The sequence below is a fragment of the Rutidosis leptorrhynchoides genome, chromosome 2 (genome assembly GCF_046630445.1).
Source record: "Rutidosis leptorrhynchoides isolate AG116_Rl617_1_P2 chromosome 2, CSIRO_AGI_Rlap_v1, whole genome shotgun sequence".
NCBI classification, from domain to species: Eukaryota; Viridiplantae; Streptophyta; class Magnoliopsida; order Asterales; family Asteraceae; genus Rutidosis; species Rutidosis leptorrhynchoides.
In genome coordinates, this window is record NC_092334.1 from 252,744,846 (window position 1) to 252,762,355 (window position 17,510).

Here is a 17,510-nt window from a genome sequence, read left to right on the forward strand (position 1 = left end):
TTTTCGAATACCGTTAAAAAAAAGGTTTCCTAAATCAAAGTGGAATAATAATTAGAATTATTATAATTAATATCATGATTAGAATTATCATTTTATTATAATTAATATCATCATTAGTAAATATAAATATTGTTATTATTATTATTAGTAGAATAATAATTATTATTATTATTACAAAATAATACAACTTTTACTCATTATTATTATTATTAATATTATTTTATCAAATAAATATGTAATACAAAGATATTTTTACCACACGTAATATAATTACATTAATAATACATACCACTATATTTTTATAATATTAAGTGAACTTTATAAATTTTATTACTTGAGATATATAAAAGTATATTTTTATCATATATAAATTTGAATATAAATTTTTATTAATAAATGACTTGTATTATTTACTCTAATAAAATCTAATAAATATATTAAAATATATAAAACGGCTATATAATAAACATGTATAGATTTTGGAAGTCATTTTGGGACAAGTTGACTTTTGTTGACTTTTTGCATATCAGTCTTGAGCATTAAGATTGTGATACACTACGACTTGACCTAAATTGTTAGACAGATATTGACCAACATATAAATATATATACTTAATATAGGTTCGTGAATTCGAGGCCAACCCTACACTTGTTCAATGCCGTCATATGTATTTTTACTACAAAATATAGTATCGTGAGTTCATTTGATCCCTTTTTATTAAATGCTTTTGCAATATATATTTTTGGGACTGAGAATACATGAAATGCTTTTATAAATATTTGACGAGATAGACACAAGCAAAACATTCCTCTAATGAATTAGTTGGACGTTATAATTACCACTAATTGACGTGAATATTTCCCCTGATTATTATAGCTTGGTAACCTAATAATTAGTGTTTATTATAATTGTCACTAATTGACGTGAATCCTAAAGGTAGCTACCGGGTTTAACACCCCCACTCAGAATGTTCACTAGACAGTAGAGCAAGTGGGCGTGGTGTTTAGTACTTCGAGGTTTATATATTTATACAGACGAGAGGCTCTATTTTGGGGATATTCTTATGCGCATTATATGTTAACTTTGGTTACCAAGCAAAGGTTATGTATAAAGAGAATGATTTTATACACATGTTATACGGTTTTTAAAAATTGCGAGGCAACCTACGGGGGAGAAAAGGATACGAACCTACTCTGCCAAGCATTATGAAAAATGGTTTCATATACGAGATATGTGTACTGTATTTAAATCTTGTGGTCTATCAAAATTACTGAATTTTATGGTTTTACAATAAACTTATGAACTCACCAACATTTTGGTTGACATTTTTAAACATGTTTATTCTCAGGTATTAAAGAAATATTCCGCTGTGCATTTTCTCATTCTAAAGATATTACTTGGAGTCATTCATGGCATATTTCAAAAGACGTTGCATTCGAGTCATTGAGTTCAACAAGATTATTATTAAATCATTTATAGTTTGGATATATTATGAAATGGTATGCATGCCTGTCAACTTTCGATGTGATGACAGTTTGTCTTTAAAAAATGAATGCAATGTTTGTAAAATGTATCATATATAGGTCAAATACCTCGCATTGAAACCAATTATTATGTAACGTTTATAATCGATATGAATGGGGCATTTCACGATCGGGCGCATGAAACGCTTGGTCAGATTAGTTTTGATGATTTAGATAGGGTTTGTAGGGATGAGAATTCATCCATGGAAGACATTGTAAATTTTCAACCGTAGAGTTATGCACTCGGTTGTCTTTTGTTTGAGATAATGTATTGTCTTTACATTTGTTGGATCTCGTATGTAAACAAGTTCATTTATTTTTGAGTTGTGCATCGTGTCATGACAGTTACGTAGATATCTAGACTACGCGTGAGTATGGTCGAGATGTTTATACGGTAAAACTGGACCATCAATGATTTGGCCGGATGCTCTCATAATTATAATGGTTCTTCGAGAGAAACCCTCCTACCAACGAAAGCTAGAAGGCATTTCTTCTGGCGGTAGGTCTGAAATATGCCAAAAGACTTATGAATGTATTTGTGTCATATTCAAAGTGATTACATAGTATAAGAATAAAAATTGCAATTATATTCAGAAATCATACTTAGAAACAATTTTGGTACAAAATTGTGTGGTATTTCTGTTATTCGGGTGAGTGATCAGTCCTCCAGATTATAGGTAAATTACACATGGCATCTCTTTAAATGGAAGGCATGCCAAGGGTGTCTTAATGAGATTCCGTATGTGGTCTTCAGGTGGTATGCGCCGTAGTCGGTTATACCGATAATTCTGTAAGGTCCTTCCCAGCGTGGACCCAATTTTTTGACATCCTGCCGGCTAACTTCGTTGCTTCGTAATACTAGGTCGTGTAGCTGAAAGTCCAGTGGTTTGACTTTTTTATTATAGTGTTTTACAATTTTTGTTTTTTCTCGGCCTATCGGATTTGTGCTATTGTTAGACGTTCTTCAAGGGCGTCTAGATTTTCTCGTAATGCTTCGTCGCTTTGGTGTTCATTGAACACCGTAATACATGTAGTCAAGACAAGTATCTCAGCCGGGATAACCGCCTCGGTGCCATATTGGTGTTTCGTTCATGCTTGCTTTCGGTGTTGTCTGGTGTGCCCATAGTACGTGTTGGAGTTCGTCTACCCATCCCTGCCGATGTTTATCTAGTCTGGCTTTTTTTCCAGCAACAATTTCCCTGTTAGTGACTTCAACCTGTTCGTTGTCCCGTGAGTATGCCACGGAGGTGAATGATTATTGAATGTACATGTCTATACACCAATCCCTAAATGGGTTATGTTCAAAATTGTGTGCCGTTGTCGCTGACTATTTTTCTTGGTAAGCCAAAGTGGAAAACGATGTCCTCCCAGACGAAGGTTAGGATCTTTCTTCCGGTAATCACGCTTAATGGTTTTGCCTCGATCCATTTTGTGAAGTAGTCGATTGCAACGACTAAGAATTTAACATTTCCGACACCCTTTGGGAATGGCCAAGCAGCATGTATTGATATCATGTTACACCGAGGAGATCTGGTGACAGGAACATGTATTTGACATGCCTCGTAGTTCACAAGTAGATCATATGTATCCCGGTACATGTGTGGCCAGAAATAACCCATTCTTTTGATTCTGCTAACTATCATTCAGTAGCCAGAGTGTGTCGAGCAGGCTCCTTCGTGCATTTCTTGTATGATTTCTTTATCCTGTGTTGGTCCGATGCATCTCAAATATGGCTCTATAAAGGATTTTCTGTATAGGGTGCCGTCTTGGAAATGGTACATCGGTGCTCGCATCTGGACCCTTCGAGCTTTTAACTTGTCTTCCAGGAGGATTCCCTCAGTAAGATATTGTATAAAGGGTGTCATCCAACAATCTTCTTCTTCAGTTATTGTCGCCATGAGAGTGCCTTCATCGGTTGACTTTCTTTCCACTATCTCAAACATGACCTTTTTGGTGAAGTGGTGGTATAATAGGGAAGCGAGTTTGCTTAAGGCGTCTGCTTTTTGGTTACGGTTATTTGATTGATTTCAAATGTTGAGAAGTTTTGACTAGGGCTTTTGCAAGCTCTAGGTATTTTTGCATTGATACGTCTTGTGCTTCGAAACTATCATTTAGCTGGCTTGCTACTAGTTGTGAGTCAATGTAGGCCGTAAGCTGCTGTACATCGATGCTTTTTTCTAGACATAATCCAGCTAACAAAGCTTCATACTCTGCCTTGTTGTTCGAAGCGATGAATTTTAACTGGATGGCATAGTTTATTTCCTCTCCATTCCAGGATACGAGAAGCAAACCCATGTCGGCTCCTTCTTTGCTACACACTCCATCCGTATATAACTCCCACAGTTCGTCTTTGTCCCTTCTTGTGACGGGAGTTTCATGGTGCTTCATTATGTTGGAAGGGAGCTCCAACAGGAAGTCAGCTATCACCTAACACTTGACGGAACTTCTCAGGAGGAAACTGATTTCATGCTCGCCGAGTTCAATTGTCCATTTATCCATTCTATCAAAAATTTCCGGTCTTGTCAGGACATGTTTGATAGGTTAGTCCGTGAGGAACTGTATCGGATGTGCTTGAAAATATCGACATAACCTTCTTGCCGTGTGCACTAGGGCATAGATTAGCTTTTCCATTGCAGGGTAGTTCACTTCTCCGTTTTGGAGTACCTTGCTTACAAAGTATACTGGCATTTGGGTTTTACCTCGGTCGATGATTAGTACCGAGCTTATTGCCTCGGAGGAAGCGACAAGGTATACCATAAGGGTTTCTCCCTGAACTGGTGTCATGAGCATGTGTAGCTCCTTTAGGAATGGCTTCATATCCAGGAAGGATTTCTCGGCATCCTTCATCCAAACAAAGTCTTTTTTGTTCAAACATCCCTTTAATGTTTGCAAGAAAGGTAAAGATCTGTCGGCAGCCCGTGAAAGGAATCTTTTTAATGCCGCTAACTTTCCGTTTAGACTCTGCACGTCTTTTTTACTCCTGGGCGATTGAATGTTCTCAATTGCCTAAATTTTCTTCAGATTTGCCTTGATTCCTCTCGGGGTGACTGTAAACCATAAGAAGCGACCTTCTTCACCCCCAAAGGAACATTTGGACGGTTTAGTTTCATGTTGAATTTTCATAGCGAATCGAATGTTTCGATGATGTCTAAAATCATCTGCTCTTCTGAGTCACTTTTGATGACGATATCATCTACGTACGCCTCGATTTTCCGTCCAATCTGATCCTGGAATGCCTTGTCGATTACCTTTTGGTATGTTGCTCATGCGTTCTTTAAATTGAATGGCATTTTGGTATAACAAAAGATCCCTTTGTTCGTAAAGAACGCGGTTTTTTCTTCATCAGCTTCAGCCACTCGTATTTGTTGGTAACCTCTGTATGTGTCCAGGAAGCTTTTGAACTTGAAACCTACGAAGGATTTGACTTTCCAATCAATCTCCGACAAGGGGTAGTTGTCTTTTGGGCAAGCTTTATTGTTATCTTTGTAGTCGACACACATACACCAGGAGCCATCCTCCTTTTTTACCATGACTGGGTTGGCTACCCATGTTTGATATTTCACCTCCTTCATTATCCCTGCATCAACCAACCTTTGTACTTCGTCATCTAGAAACTTGCTTTGTTCGAAACCCATTGCTCGTTTCTTCTGGGCGACAGGTATAACGTTCGGGTTCACATTTAGCCGATGTTGTGCTATCTTTTGTGGGACACCGGTCATGTCAGATGCAAGCAAAGACGTTGATAGTTGCTGCTAAAAGTTTACAGAGCGTGTCTTTGGCGTTAGTTCTCAGATTGGTACCGACCTGGATCTGTTGCTCCGAATATTTAGGATTTGGTGACACCTAGCCGCCATCATGCATTATGATATTATCGGTGCCTTTGAATATCTGCAAGCACTCAATCGGTTCCAGCTCTTGTGTCCGGATTGTTGCTATGCCAGCTCGGGTTGGAAATTTCAACATGCCGTGTACTGTTGATGTAGTTGCTCTAAATTTTTACATGGCATTACGCCCTAGTATAACGTTGTACTGTGAGTCTGTTTTAACAATAGAAAATTCTATGTCTGTGGTGCTTTGGAAAGGCAATTTCCCTAGTACAACTTCCAACGTGATGGAGCCTACTGGCCAAGTTGCAGCACTGTTGAATCCTGCCAGCGGTGAGGTCGCAACTTTCTTTTGCCGGCAAATGCTCTCCGGTAACTGCAAAAAGCAGTGTTCGAACATGACCTCTGCTCCTGCACTGGTGTCAGTGTATATTCGGCCAATTTGGCAATTGGAGATGTGTGCCCTAATGATGACCAGTTCAGAAGAAGGGTTTATATTAAATAACGACAAGAAGATGATGGGTTCGTGTATCCACTCATCTAAAGCCTATGCTTTCCGTCACTGCCCAATAGCCCATGAGTGAATCATGTATAAGTCATCTATCGTTGCGTTATTTGGGTTTGCATCTGCATCGTCTAGCTCGTTAAGGTGATGAGTGATTAATTTCGTACCCTTAGATAGCACCATTTGACCAAACCAAAATCATAATATACGAAATAGATCTTGGATTTGATTGCTTAATTGATGAGAAAGAGGGGATCGAATGTGTTAACTCCAATAACTGTGCAAACTCCGGTTTGAAATCTGGATTTCAAGGGTGTAAAACAATTGATGGAATTAACCTTATTCGATCAGGATCGAATAAGTTAATATCTTAGAGAGAAGATTAACTCCGATATCGACTGGAGTCTTTTTTGAAGTTAGATTTACAGCTGGAAAATGCTATAGTATGAAATTTGGACAGAGTAACATTGATGCATCCAGTGCTGTGTAATGAATGATTCTTCTTGTGTATTTATAGGTGTTATGAAGGAATGATGACTGATGTGCGTGATCGTGTCCTTTTATTTTGAACGGATTTGAATTGATTTTATTACACGAATTGGTTGTGATTATATGGCGTTTTTATGATTTCTGATTGATTTCACACATATAGGCAACTAGTCCCATTCGTATAGTAATATTTTATTTGGTAAATCCGGTTCGTTCCACAAGGTTTCAGGTTCAGTTTTGATTTCTGGTTGACCACTAGTGTTTCCTACTTGTTTTTTGATATTTTTTGGTGTTTTCGGTTTACTAGTACTACCTAATTTTTTTTGTTTTTCCTGTTTTAATCTTTTGATCAAGCCTCTTTCATGTTCTGGATTAAGTGCAACGAGTTTAGGATTTCCTGAACGGGTCATACAATTGGGAAATTGTACAAAGATCAAAAGGATTTATTCATAAACATTGAACTTTCTTGGAAATGAATTTCCACGAGAGGATCGAATAACATAAAAACAATGATAAAAACCTTTAAACAAACAGATTTTTCTTCTGATTTTTCCCACATTTCGAATAGCCAAAAGATGCAGCAGAGGGGCAGGATTCGTTTGGTCCCAATGTAATTGGGTACTGTTTGGCTCCAATAACCTAGTCCACGTACAAATCCAACTACTACTACGAATCAGAAAAAATTATCTATTTATTTAACTACCAACTTCCCCGGCAGCGGTGCCAAAAAGTTGATGTGCGTGATCGTGTCCATTTATTTTGAACGGATTTGAATTGATTTTATTACACGAATTGGTTGTGATTATATGGCGTTTTTATGATTTCGGATTGATTTCACACATATAGGCAACTAGTCCCATTCGTATAGTAATATTTTATTTGGTAAATTCGGTTCGTTCCACAGGGAAATGGAGTTTTCAAGATTTTTAATTGCTAAAAGTTAAACTAAATAAAAGGGGGATTTTGGATTAGGCTTTAATTTTTAACTAAACGGAATTTAAATTTAACTAAAAAGAAAAGTGAAATTAACTAAATTAACGAAACTAAATAAAATTATAAAATTAAATGCTATCTATATTAAAGCTTCACTATATTAATTAAAATGCAAATAAACTAATTAAAACTAAAAAATTAATCTTTATCATTGCAATTAAATTAAATTAAATATACCAGTTAATTGATGATAAAACAATATTCAAGGAGGTAGGACTAAAGTTTGCATATGCTCTTGAACTTCAATTCGTAACTTTCAAAAATAAATAATAAAAATAAAAGTAAAAACCTTGTACCTTCTTTCTTGTTTGTCGCATCTAAGGCAGCCACCACAATCAACTTGCCTTCTAAAATAATTAAAAACTAAATTCTAACCTCATAGACTAATTTATCTCTTCCAAGATGATACGGTAAGAATATATATAATTTCAAAAAATTGTAAACAGAGTTTTGAATTAAAAAGATAGTAATATAGTAAAAGGTGATTAAAATTTACCTATGTAGTAAAAAGTGAAATTTATGAGATTTAAAATAAAGTAAAGTAGTGGCTACTAAAATATGTCCCCTATGGATTATGGATTGTTTTTAAGTCCGATTACGATGTTTTAATATATCCTTATATTTTATCTTTTGATTTATAAAGATTTAACTAACTAAAATTAAATCTAACTTTCGTTAGATCTCGTTTTAGCAAATTAAATTATACCCTAACTATTCAAATTGAGATTTAATCCTGTTTTAACTTTCGCTAATACCAAAATTATAACGGTCTTCCCTTTTTATAATTACACGATTATATAAACTATAATATTACCCAAACCACCGGATCACACTTCTAAATTGTTATCAATAATTTGTCCATATGTCCGTCTAGATCACTAAAGTGTTGAAGCACAATTTATGTAAAATTAATTAACTTTTTCTTATCAATCTTAATAAATCATGTGATAGGGGTGAAAATATTAAATTATATAACAATGGGTCAGTGATTAAACTTAATATTAAATAGTCGAAGTTATATCATAATATTATAATATGGTTCAATTCATTTATCCAGAGGTTCTACATTTTAGTTTCCACTATGAGTTTTTAGTTGGACATTATAACGGCATAAAAATATAAATTATATAAAGTGGACATGATAACAATAATAATAAATGATAACAATAATAATAGGAACAATAAATTATAACGACGATAATAATAATTGACAATAATAATAATAAAAATAGTAACAATAATAATAACGACAATAATAATAACGATGGTAATAATAAATAATAACGATAATAATAACAACAATAACAATACTTAATAATATTAACAAAGTTGGGACGTGGAGACTTACAATGAGTTGGAATGGTAGAAAAGCAGTACTACAATACACGTAAACTTGAATTACACCACAAACTACTACTTAGAACTTGGATTAAAATAAAAACTAAAATATTAAAACTTGAAAGTGAGAATTGAAAATGAAACTTGCTCTGTGTGAAGTAATATTGTGAATTGGTGATTTGAAGCTTTGAAGATATCCGTGTATTTATAGGACGAATTTTTCACTATTTGTTTATTGAAATACGATTAAGAATTATTGAATTGCAAGTTGCATCATTCATATTCGTATCATGATGGCTGCATTGATTTATTAATTTATATTATATTTATTATATTATTATTATTATATTATTATTATTATTATTATTATTATTAATTATATATATATTATATTATATTCTTGTGCATAGTTGACTTGTAATTTTAGCTCCTTTGTCTCGTACATTTATGCCCGGTTTATGTCTCCGTTCCGATTTCTCGAACGATTTTTCGTATGATTTAATATCTTGTACTTTGCGTTCCGCGGCTTGTACTCTTGTCAATTTTTAGATGTTATTCATCGATAAATTAAACCACTTGGAGTGTAACTTGTACGTTTGAGCATTTTGGACGTTTTCGTCTTTCAAATCTTCGTTTTCGTCTTTAAATCTTCATTTTCGAGCGATTTGCGTCTTTCGTCTTCGCACTTATTTATTTAAACGATTACAACTAAAAATAAGGAAATTACCATTAAATTCTTTACATATTGGAACGATATTGTGTCTAAATATATGATCGTTTTAAGCAATATCAAATATCCCCACACTTGAACGTTGCTTGTCCTCAAGCAATATATAACTTGAAATAAACTTCACTTGAATCACTTTTTTATTCTCACACTTTATACATCAGTGATTTTGGTACGGCGGTATGAACAATGAAAGTAACATTGTGGTTTACAGTCCCACATGACTATAAAAATTTAGATCCTTTAAGGAAATTGGATCTTTATGAAAATATTTGATCTTTTGAAAATTCATTCTAGCTTTTACCCTAGATAAGTTTTCCGAAATAACCCTTCACCGGTGTTTGCAACATGTTTTGTGGGTTTTGTGGGTTTTATAAGGTAAAACTTTAGCTCAAATCTTGCGGTTTTGTGTCACCCACTTGCCAACCTTGTATTAGGAAAGCACACATCTAGTTTACTTGTCCCGTATATTACCTTTTGGTAAACTACTGTCCGGTTGTAAAGGAAAGCATTGAATAAGCAACTGTTAAGGCAATGTCTAATGACATGCATTTGATTATGGTCCAAAAACGTGTCGGATGCAATTACTATCCTTTATCGGAGAAATAGCAAATATCACCCTATAATTTATCGGTCTGGCACAAGGTCCTATCTTCGACCATGCTACGCAACCACCGTTCTTACGGTTGACACCTAATTTGATTCAGGTGACCTAATGAATTCTGATGAATTCTCAGGATTTTATGTTCAATGGTTATGAACGCATTGAAAATAGGTTTTTAGAAAATAAATTGGTTTTAATTGGATCAAAATATTTTCTCGTTCAAGCTCGAGTTTAGATATCATTGAATTCCATGAGTTTGTAATTCTCAATCTTTTAGGTCAATCTCAAGGATTGAGTATTATCAGGCTTAAAAGCTGATTTTTAATCTTAAAGGAGATTATCCTTTCTGGGGGTCTGATTCATTAGTTTTATCAAGCTAATTTGCATGGCGCCCTCCCTATTTTACGAGACAGATCCTCTCATGGTTAGGATAAGTCTGACCACTTGGCGACCCTGTATGATGCCGAGGTCCGTGAATTTCCAGCTTATTTTCGAGAAAACTTTTCAAGGTTTTTCATAGACTCTACAACTGGTTTGGACGACAACTTCCTGACCTAAATCAAGAAGCGCGTTTCTTTTTCTAAAGACTTTACTTCATTTTAATGATGGAATTGATTCATCAAGTAGATCCATCTTTTCTTTAATTTTCACAATTTAATGGGTAAAACAAATTTATACAGCCCAAAGTAAAAGTACCTGCAATAAATTTCACACAAACATGTGATAATAGTTCATATATATTGACAAATCTCCCCACACTTGGCTTTTTTCATGAATCTTTTAATTCCTAATTTAATCAAATAAATTCATAAATTTGGTAGTTTCTCAGTTTTTGTTCTCCTTGAGGTAACATTAATTTCGGCTTTAACACCTAGTTTTATCATTTATAAACATATTAAACAAGATTTGAATTCATTTAGTTAAATTTTTTTTAAATTTTTCACAAAATTTAGAAAATAAGTCAAGTGTATAAACCCGAGAGAATTTATAACCCCTCCCCACACTTGAGATCATGCAATGCCCTCAATTGCAATGAAATCAGACAAGATAAAATTCACGAGGGCAATTAGTATAGAAAGGGAGTTAAAACCTCTTTAGATAAAAAGTTGTAACTTAATACCAGTCTTTGAAAATGCGTCTTTTACCCTTATATAAACTACAAACATATATACATATTTTTAAAGTTTGATATATTACCCCACATTCATATAGTATTTTTGGCATACTTTAGATCAATAATATTTAAATATTGATAACAAAATTTTTCGCCCCGTCCTTGGGTAAAGCAATTTCAGTTCTACGACCTAGAGTTTAACTCACGACGAATTTTAGAAATCATTTTTTTAAACTTAATGAAATAAAGTAAATTTTGTTTTTAAATTCACACAAAACTTAAAAAAAAAAAAATTCAGAATGGAGGGAGAAGACTAGTTCTTTAGTGTCTGCTAGGGAAAGACCAATCAGGCTCCACTCTCGAAATATTTTGAAACGTTTTAAGAAGGCGAGTGGTTACCTAAAATTACCCTGTATTCATTTGTCCTTAGGGTAGAATGTGATGTCATTTCTTTCAGTGTTGTTGAACTTCTTAATAAAATTTAAGTCTATGACCATTCACATTAAAAATACCACCATTCTTGTCATATAACTCTACGTATCCAGTTGGAAATGCGTGTTTTACTTCATACGGTCCCGTCCATCGAGACTTAAGTTTCCCAGGTGAAAACTTAAAACGTGACTGAAAAACTAGAACTTTGTCTCCTAGTTCAAATGCTTTCTTCTCTTTTAACGGAGCATCGTGCCATTTCTTAGTTTTCTCTTTGTAAGATCTCGAGTTTTCATATGCTTGAAGTCTTAGCTCGTCTAATTCATGTAATTGTAAGAATCGATTTTCTCCGGCTTCCAAAAGGTCTGTATTACATTCTTTTAGTGCCCAATATGCCTTGTGTTCAACCTCGACATGTAGATGACACGCCTTACCATATATTAATTGAAAAGGAGTAGTACCAATGGGTGTTTTAAATACGGTTCTAAATGCCCACAACGCATCATCTAGCTTTCGATGCCAGATTTTTGGATTATTTTTAACCGTTCTTTCTAAAATTCGTTTAAGACCTCGATTTGTGTTTTCAACTTGGCCACTCGTTTGAGGGTGGTAAGAAGTTGAGAAACGATGATTAACTCCGTACTTTTCAAGTACTTTCTCGAGTAATTGATTTGTAAAATGAGTTCCACGATCACAGATTAATGCTTTTGGATTCCCGAAATGTGAGAAAAGGTTTTTAAGAAAGCTAACAACAACTCGAGCATCGTTAGTGGGTAGGGCTTTTGCTTCAGCCCATTTAGAAACGTAATCGACTGCTGCGAGAATGTATGTGCATTTGTTAGAAGCGGGTAATGGACCCATGAAGTCAATACCTCAAATGTCAAATACTTCGCATACTAGGATGCTTTGTTGTGGTATTTCGTCTCTCTTGGAGATATTTCTAGATATTTGACAAGCATCATAGGTTTTTACCATATTGTATGCATCTTTGAAAATTATAGGACAGTAAAAACCTGAGTCAAGCCGGTCCTTGATGACAGTGCTCTAGAATTTGTTGCGCTTCTTTGCCATATACACATCGACGAATAACTTGATCTGCTCCTATACGAAAGAGATTAGGGCTTTCCCAGAAGTAAAACTTCAGATCAGCGAAAAATTTCTTCTTTTGCTGATGAGTTTGATTTTTAACAAGAATTCATGCGGCTAGATAATTGGCAAAGTCCGCAAACCATGGAATTTCTTCTTCCGTTTTAATTTTCATTAGGAACTCGTCTGGAAAAGTATCGTGAATAACAGATTCATCGAGTGTTTCTAAGTTAGGATTCTCAAGACGGGACAAGTGATCTGCAGCGAGATTTTCAGCGCCCTTTTTATCCTTGATTTCAATGTCGAATTCTTGTAGGAGAAGAATCCAATGAATTAGTCTACGTTTAGCATCTTGCTTTTTGAATAAGTACTTTAGGGCTGAATGATCGGTATAAATAATTGTTTTAGATAACACTAGGTAAGATCTAAACTTATTGAAAGCAAAAACTACTACAAGAAGCTCCTTCTCAGTAGTTGTGTAATTCAACTGAGCTCTTGTAAGTGTTTTACTTGCATAGTAGATTGGTTGAAATTTGTTATCTTTACGTTGACCTAAAACAGCTCCCAGCACGAAATCACTAGCATCACACATTAGCTCGAAAGGTTTAGACCAGTCGGGTGATACCATAATGGATGCATTCGTAAGTTTCTCTTTCAGAATGGAGAAAGCATTTAGACACTCGTCGTTGAAATTAAATGTACAGTCTTTCTCAAGAAGTTTAGTCATGGGTTGAGCAATTTTGGAAAAGTCCTTTATGAATCTCCGATAGAATCCTGCATGACCAAGGAAACTACGAATTCCCTTAACATTAGTTGGAGGAGCAAGTTTTGAAATAACGTCGATCTTAGCTTTGTCTACTTCCATTTCAGCTCGAGAAATCTTGTGTCCTAAAACAATGCATTCCTTCACCATGAAGTGGCATTTCTCCTAGTTTAAAACAAGATTTGATTCTTCACAACAAATTAGCATTCGTTCAAGGTTTGAGAGACATGAGGTGAAGGAGTTTCCAAAAATAGAGAAATCATCCATAAAGACTTCTATACTTTCTTCAATTATGTCATGAAAAATTGCCATCATACACCTTTGGAAGGTACCTGGTGCGTTGCATAATCCGAATGGCGTTCGTCCATAGGCAAAAGTACCAAATGGACAAGTAAATGTGGTCTTGTCTTTGTCTTTTGGATCAATTGGAATTTGAAAATAACCGGAGAATCCATCAAGGAAACAATAGTAATCTTTTCCTGCCAAACGTTCTAGTATTTGGTCGATAAATGGTAGCGGGAAATGATCTTTCCTTGTAGCGTCGTTTAGACGACGATAGTCTATACAGACTCTCCACCCAGTGACTGTTCTTGTAGGAACGAGTTCGTCTTTATCATTTAGAATAACAGTCGTACCTCCTTTCTTGGGTACTACTTGCACAGGACTAACCCACGGGCTATCGGATATAGGGTAAATTAACCCGGCATCAAGTAATTTGATGACCTCCTTTTTGGCAACTTCTTTCATGTTAGGGTTAACCTCCGTTGCCTTTGTACCACGGGTTTAAAATCTTCTTCCATTAGGATCTTGTGGGTACAATAAGCAGGGTTAATCCCTGTAATATCAGTTGTTTTCCAGGCAATTGCCTTTTTATGGGTTTTTAAAATAGACATTAACCTACCCTTTTCGTCATCGGAAAGTTTTGATGAAATTATGACGGGTAATTGTGACGTTCCTTGGAGATAAGCATACTCCAAATGTTTCGGGAGTTCTTTAAGTTCCAAGGTGGGTGGTTCTTCCAAGGAAGATTTTATCCGGAACCTATTACCATCGGTAATTTCTTCAAAAGGTTCATCTTCCCCGGGAATTTCTTCTTCTACGTATTCTTCATCAGTGAATACCTTCAACAGCTCGTCTAACTCTATATCGACATAAAAATCTTCACCTTCACCCATCGGAGTGAAATCTGAGGTGTCGACATTTAATAGTTCTTGTAGTTCTTCCTTAATACAACAATCAACAATGTCTATTTGGAAACATTCGTCATCAGGAGACATAGGGTGTTTCATAGCCTTATCTATGTTCAATATAATTTTATCCTCCCCCACACCTAAGCTGAGATTTTTCTCTTTTATGCGCACAATTGCGTCTGCAGTGTTTAAAAAGGGACGCCCTAGAATTAGGGGAACCTTACTATCTTCTTCCATTTCAAGAACAACGAAATCAGCAGGAAAGATTAAGTGATTTACTTTAACCGGTAGATTTTCAGCAATGCCAATAGGATAGTTGTAAGTTCTATTAGCTAATTCTATACACATCATGGTTGGTTTTAGATCACCTAAGTTCAATTTTAAGTACAAGGAGTGAGGCATAAGGTTAATACTCTCTCCTAAATCAACTAATGCATCGTACATTACTGAATCTCCCATTAGACAAGGAATGATGAAACTTCCAGGATCTCTAAGTTTTTGTGGCATATTTTGCTTTTGTAAAATTGCTGAGCATTCCTCATTAAGGAATGTGGTTGAAACTTCTGCATATTTTCCTTTGTTATCTATGAGATCTTTGATAAATCTTCCATAATTCGGCATACCCACAAGAACATCTACAAGCGGCACATTTATACAAATTTGCTTAATCATGTCAGCAAACTTGTTGAATTGTGCTTGTAATTTACCTTTCTTCAAACTTTGCAGATATGGAATTTGAGGTTTGTATACCTTCAATGGTGGTTGATTTTGAGTCTTTGGTGCACTTGTGGTTTGCATCGTATTTTCTTCCACCACAGGTTCGTTTTCTTGTGAAACATGAATAGGAGTGAGAGACTTTGGAATCTCTGGGTTAATGGTTAACCCAGTTCGCGTAGTGATAGAATTAACTTGTGAAATATTACTTGAATTTTGAGTTTCCTTACCCTTAGAGTTTGGTTGCGTGTTGGATGGTAAAGTGCCCGATTGCCTTGCAGCAAGAAATTGGGATATTCTTCCCATATCTCTTTCAAGGTTTTGAATTGATGCTTGATGATTCCTTTGTACTTGCTCGTTTCCGTTTGGGAATGATGTAATTGTCTCTTCATTTGCTCATTCTTTTCTGATTGACCTTTGACAAAATTCATCATAACTTCTTCAAAGTTAGATTTCTTCTCTACTGGCTGCGTGTTATGATTTTGTTATTGATACGGTTGTTGTTGGAAATTTTGTTGAGGTGGAAATGGAGGTTGGTTTCTATTGAAAAAGCCAGGTGGTCCATTTCTTTGAAAAGCAAAATTCTTCGGGTTTTGATATCCTGGGTTTGCAGGTTGATAATTAGAATTCCCTCCTTGAAAATTGCCTTGTCTTTGATTGGCCATAAAATTAACTTGTGCTACTGAGTTCATTGGCCAATCATTGATATCACAATCTTTCGTGAAATGTGGCTGTCCACAGATTTCAAAGCCTACTTGCAATGCTAAAACTGTTGAATTTAGTTTCTCTATTTCTCTTCCAAACTTTTTGAATTGATTCGACAGTGAAGCTATGGTTGTGTTGTTGTCTTCATTTTATTCAAGGCTTGCCACCCTCCTTCTAGGTTTTTGATCTCTAGATGGTGTCCATTCAAAAGTATGAACTGACATGTCTTCTGACATGTCATACGCTTGATTTGGTGATTTGTACATAAATACTCCTCCAGCGGAGGAATCTAATATACCACGAGTATGTTCATCAATACCACGATAAAAAGTTTGTACTATTTACCCTTTTTGCAATCCGTGTTGCGGACAATTTCGTAACACTATTTTTAATATTTCCCATGCATTATAAAGAGTTTCATCCGACTTTTGTTTAAAAGTGGTGATTTCAGTTCTAAGTCTTTCGGCTTTTGCCGGTGGGAAAAATCGGGTAATGAATTTATCTCTTAATTCGTTGAAAGTTGTAATAGAATCAAGTTTTGATGCATTCAACCATGCTTTTGCGTCTCCGATTAACGAGTATGGAAAAGTTCTTAACTTAAATGCATCTGAAGAAACATCTTTGTTTTTATACAGTTCACATAAATCTTCAATAGCTTCTAGATGTTCTATCGAATTATTATTAAGTCTTCCGTCGAATTGGTTCTCACGTACCATGTGCATAAACTGCCCCTTGACTTCCCAGTTTTCAACCTCAATTTCAGGTCTTCTTATAGGTGCAAGAGCGAGAGGGGGAGCAGTTTGTCTGGTATTCCACATTGGTAGGTCATTTGGATCAGGTGTTATTTCAGCCATTTCTTCTTTAATGACGATGGTTTCAGGTTCAGTTTTGATTTCTGGTTGACCGCTAGTGTTTCCTACTTGTTTTTTGATATTTTTCGGTGTTTTCGGTTTACTAGTACTACCTATTTTTTTTTGGTTTTTCCTGTTTTAATCTTTTAATCAAGCCTCTTTCAGGTTCTGGATTAAGTGCAATGAGTTTAGGATTTCCTGAACTGGTCATACAATTGGAAAATTGTACAAAGATCTAAAGTATTTATTCATAAACATTGAACTTTCTTGGAAATGAATTTCCACGAGAGGATCGAATAACATAAAAACAATGATAAAAACCTTTAAACAAATAGATTTTTCTTCTGATTTTCCCACGTTTCGAATAGCCAAAAGATGCAGCAGAGGGGCAGGATTCGTTTGGTCCCAATATAATTGGGTACTGTTTGGCTCCAATAACCTAGTCCACGTACAAATCCAACTACTAATAAGAATCAGAAAAAATTATTTATTTATTTAACTGCCAACTTCCCCGGCAGCGCCGCTAAAAAGTTGATGTGCGTGATCGTGTCCTTTTATTTTGAACGGATTTGAATTGATTTTATTACATGAATTGGTTGTGATTATATGGCATTTTTATGATTTCGGATTGATTTCACACATATAGGCAACTAGT

General features: G+C 35.1%; 1 non-coding gene across 1 annotated transcript; it reads left to right on the plus strand.

Moving 5' to 3' along the window:
- Positions 1–16,358: 16,358 nt before the first annotated feature.
- On the plus strand, positions 16,359–16,465 carry LOC139895521 (small nucleolar RNA R71). Its single transcript, XR_011775956.1, has one exon. It is a non-coding gene; the product is annotated as a small nucleolar RNA R71 (small nucleolar RNA).
- The last annotated feature ends 1,045 nt before the right edge of the window (positions 16,466–17,510 follow it).